Here is a 5,093-nt window from a genome sequence, read left to right as displayed (position 1 = left end):
TCTTCTGAAACAGCCCTCTTGCGGAGCCACTGTACATGAAAAAGGCCATTTGGGCCGAAACGTCCACCATTTTTTGTCGCCATCAAATAAAAAAAATCACTTTTTTTGCAAAGAAAAAACCCTTTTCTCTTCATCTTAACAACAAGAGGTGGGGGTCAGATAGTGGACAGAGAGAGAGTAGTCAGAGTGTGTCGGTGACAGCGAAAGAGAAAGGATGGACTGTCAAGAGTGTAACAGTGACCTCTGGGCCCAGGCGGTTAGTTGCCAGTGGAGTACAGTGGAGTGCTTCCGGAACTACGCACCAATGGGGTACAGAATCCTAGGTCAGGCAAACGCTCCAGGCAGACCTGATAAAATCTGCACAGTGAGGGGTCCATCAAGGACCTCAGTGACCTTGAAGTTCGGGACTCAGTAGCAACGGGAGAATCGGGGACAGGACCGAGACTCCAACCCCACAGGGTTCACGCTACCTTCATACGGACAGCTGTAAGAGACTACCAGGAGGGGACCCCCAGCCGCTCCAAGTCACGGGGACCCACCAACCAAAGACAGGTGCAGGGTAAAGAAGCCACCAGGTCACTAAACCGGCACTGGTACTAAGGGGACCTGCGGTTGAGACCAGTCAGCCTCGGGTGACCAGTTTCAAGCTTACTGTGAGTAAAGGACTCAGTTACACTGCAACTGTCGCGGGCGGAGGAGGGGACGCCGCGCTCTCCCTACTGCTCGGGTCCGGCTGGCACTGCGGCCTGCTGCCGCTGCTCGGTGGCTCGAGCGATGGGCCGGATCCCGGGGACTCGAGCGGCGCTCCTCGCCCGTGAGTGAAAAGGGGATTGGGTGTTGGGATAGTTTATTGTCCGTGACGCCACCCACGGTTGTGGTGATTTGTTGACACCACCGCTGCTCTGTATGGGAATCCCGGGAGTGGTGGTATGGAGCAGCCAGATGTTAATCCTCCCCTCCGTGGGTAGGGGGTTGGTTGTCCCGGGGCCCAATGATGAGGTGGGTGATGCAGGGTTAGGTGGGGTGCAGGGACGCGGGGGCAGCTCTGTGCCTTGCGGCACTGTGGTACTCACTCAGCCTGAGACGATGACACAGTTCTCGGTAAAACACACGGCTGGAAAGACGGTTCCCATGGACGGCTGCACTTGCTTTCCCCAGTAGGTGACGGTGACGGTCCCTTTTTCCTGCACCTAAAGTGATGATGGTTGCGATGGGTTCCCACCGGTAACCCGCTCCCCGGCTTGGATATGGGCCGGAGGAGCCCTACTTTGCCCGCAGGCGCTGGCCCTGAGAAACTGGTGCCCTGGCGGTGGCGGTGTCTCTCTGTTACGGTTGGACTGTTGCCTTCAATCGGGACTTGGTTGTTAGGAGACAGACGTCCCCTTCCCTGACGGATTTGGCAAATTATGGCGACTCCTAGCCTTGCCGGGATCCGAAAGGCCCCTGCCCTGGTGCTGACTGTTCTTCGTATACTGCTCCGGTACCGCCGGGTCACCACCCGTCCGCGGTCCTTCCAGCAACCTCCGAGCAGTCCCCCTGCAGACTATCACCGCCGTCTGCTGACCTTGCTGTCACTATCCGGGGCACGCACCCGGACTAACTTCAGGCTTTACTACTCTCACTTTTTTCTGTCACTTCAGCTTTTCTCCTTAGCTCCACTACTACTTCCTTCTACTTCATTCCCTTTTCTTAACTTGACTCCTCTAGCCCTCAGCTAGACTTCAACTTCAACTCCTTCCACTTCCTCCTCCAAACTCTATCTGCCTGGTTCTTCCCGCCTCTAGAGCTGTGAACTCCTCAGTGGGCGGAGCCAACCGCCTGGCCCACCCCCTGGTGTGAACATCAGCCCCTGGAGGAAGGCAACAAGGATTTTGGTAGCCTAGGTGTTCCTAACTGGGGTGTAGGGTGTGGTGGTGTTGTGACCTGTGACCCCTGGCTTGCCCAGGGCGTCACACAACCCCTTGTGTGGCCTACCTTCTTTCAACACCCATCTACATCACCTATCCTCTGGGGCCCGGCCCTGCTTGCAGAGGGCCTAACATCCAGGCTGCCATTAACACCAGCCCCAGTAGGGAGAACTGTGTAGCGGAGACTCCATCCACATAGACGCACATGTGAACGTTATTCAAAAATCCCCTGTAAATATTCCCCTATTAAAAAGCACGCAGGCCATGGAACCGGGCAACGGCCACCAAAGGGACATTCCCCAGTTATACACCGCCAGGGACCGAGTATCCCATAACCCTCGACGACACATCACTACCAGAGAATAGCTATACCATAGCTTAGTACACTAGGCTCTAACCATGGCCTGATGGAATGTTGCTAAATGAGAGTGTAGCTGTGTTTGTCTGTATACCGGTTTGTGATCTCCTCCTTACTCGGGAATGGGATACTACACCTCTGGCTGAGCTGCAGTACCTCTGTGGCGACTGAAGCCTCAGGGGCGCCACATGTCCCTACTCAAACCTGTCATCCTGTGCCGTTTTCACAATTATCCTGGTACTTCTTCGCCTCTGGTCAGTGAAGACAACCGTTTAGCTGGATAGGTGACCTTGGCTGTTGCATTAAGGATGGGCTGGAGAAGGGAAAGTCTAGTGAGACCAATTAATAGAGAATTGCAGTAATCAAGGCGGGAGTGGTTCAGGGCCAAAGTCAGGGGTTTTGTTATTTTTATGGTGAGAAATTGGTAGATTCTAGAGATGTTCTTCATGTGCAAGTGACAGGAGAGGTCGAGAGGTACATATGAAAACGGTCATCATATGTACCGGAATCACTGCCGTGTGAAGGGGACCTTATACTTACTTGCTGCCGTCTTCACCTTCTATCGCTGCAACTCTTGTTGTCTCCAGTAATTTGTGACCTGCTGGCAGCTCCTGTGTTTCATGCAGAGCGCCTGAGGTCACTCTTCAATGTAAGTCTATGAGAGCCTTGTTCTGGCTCTCATAGATTTGTATTGAGAACTTGAGATGTAACATCTGACTTCTGGCCACTCAAACGTTATGGGCACAAGATGGTGCCACAGGATTGGAGCAGCGTCAGTATCAGGTGAAGACACTGGAGAAGGAATGTATTACTAGGGTATTTGGCCTTAAAATAGGAGCATCAATACAGTGCTGGAAAAAAAACATAAAAATGCTGGAGTTGTGCTTTAAACAGTGGTCTCTTCGCTGGTCGTCTTCCATGAAGTCCACTTTGGCCAAAACAGTGATGGATGGTGTGGTCCGACTCTGATGGACCTTGACCTTGGAGTTCACCTCTAATCTCTCTGGAAGTTTTTGGTGCCATTTAGTTACCATTCATATTATATATTGCTTCAATGTTTCATCGCTTTTCCCTTTGGGGCCTCATCCAGGGAGGTCGGACGCAGTCCATGGACCTTAAACGTCAGGATAATATGTGCAACAGTAGCAAGAACATCGAGCAGTTTGAAGATGTTTATAGCCTTTACCTTTAATGTATTTGTGTATAATTTTCTTTCTAATTTGAGATTAAAGAGGAAATAAAACCACAATAAGAAAAATAACAAGAACGTGATAAAATACACAAGTGACCTAAATTACCTGAAAGTGCAAAAAATCAAAAAGGTGCTGGTTACTTATTGCGAGAACTTGGCCCATAGTTGGCTTATTTTGGTCCAGAGACAACTGGACTCAGTTTGGTTGTGGCTTTGTGGCCTTTATTTGTACCAAATTTCCCAAGATGTTGCTGGATGTTTGCTAGGATTGGTGCATCCTTCAGTGTAAGGCCGGCGTCACACGGGACGATATATCGTACGATTGCATGAGCAATCGCACCCGCCCCCGTCGTTTGTGCGTCACGGGCAATTCATTGCCCGTGGCGCACAAAGGCGGTAACCGCCGTCACACGTACTTACCTCCCGCACGACCTCGCTGTGGGCAGCAAACATCCTCTTCCTGAAGGGGGAGGGACGTTCGGCATCACACAGCGGCCGCCCAATAGAAGCGGAGGGGCGGAGATAAGTGGGACGTAACATTCCGCCCACCTCCATCCTTCCTCATTGCCAGTGGGACGCAGGTAAACTGCAGTTCATCACTCCCGAGGTGTCACACGTAGCGATGTGTTCTGCCTCGGGAACGATGAACAACCGGTGCGCTGAAAGAGGACCGACATTTTGAAAATGAGCGACGTGTCAACGAGCAACGATAAGGTGAGTATTTTTGCTCGTTCACAGTCGTTCGGAGCTGTCACACGCTACGATATCTCTAGCTATGCCGGATGTGCGTCACGGAATCCATGACCCCGACGACATATCGCACGATATATCGTAGCGTGTGACGCCGGCGTAAGACTCCTGTCCTCACTGGAGGGAGGGGACCAGCACCCAGCAGAAACTGATGGCACCTCCTATGGCCACAGCATCAATGTCCATGAAATTACAGAACTCTGGTCATCTTTATACTTGATTTATTTTAGATCCAGATTCATAGATCTTGTTGTAGACTCGTGTACACACACAGCGGCAGACTGCTCACGTCTCCTGCACCTGTAACCCGGCATCTACCTGTACTCCGGCATCTACCTGTACTCCGGCATCTACCTGTAACCCGGCATCTACCTGTAACCCGGCATCTACCTGTACTCCGGCATCTACCTGTACCCCGGCATCTACCTGTACCCCGGCATCTACCTGTACTCCGGCATCTACCTGTACCCCGGCATCTACCTGTACCCCGGCATCTACCTGTACTCCGGCATCTACCTGTACTCCGGCATCTACCTGTAACCCGGCATCTACCTGTAACCCGGCATCTACCTGTACCCCGGCATCTACCTGTACCCCGGCATCTACCTGTACCCCGGCATCTACCTGTACTCCGGCATCTACCTGTACTCCGGCATCTACCTGTACCCCGGCATCTACCTGTACCCCGGCATCTACCTGTACCCCGGCATCTACCTGTACCCCGGCATCTACCTGTGCACTATGAGCATCACCACTGCTGACAGCTGCGCTCTGCACTGACGCCCTGGATATAGGCGGCGCGCTGGTAACTGGTGCGTCTTAGCCAATCACACGACTGAGAACTCCAGCGGCAGCCAATCACTGCCTGACTTTTCGGACCAGCCTC

Source organism: Anomaloglossus baeobatrachus, chromosome 1 (assembly GCF_048569485.1).
Source record: "Anomaloglossus baeobatrachus isolate aAnoBae1 chromosome 1, aAnoBae1.hap1, whole genome shotgun sequence".
Taxonomy (NCBI): Eukaryota; Metazoa; Chordata; class Amphibia; order Anura; family Aromobatidae; genus Anomaloglossus; species Anomaloglossus baeobatrachus.
Note: the sequence above shows the minus strand (reverse complement) of the source record.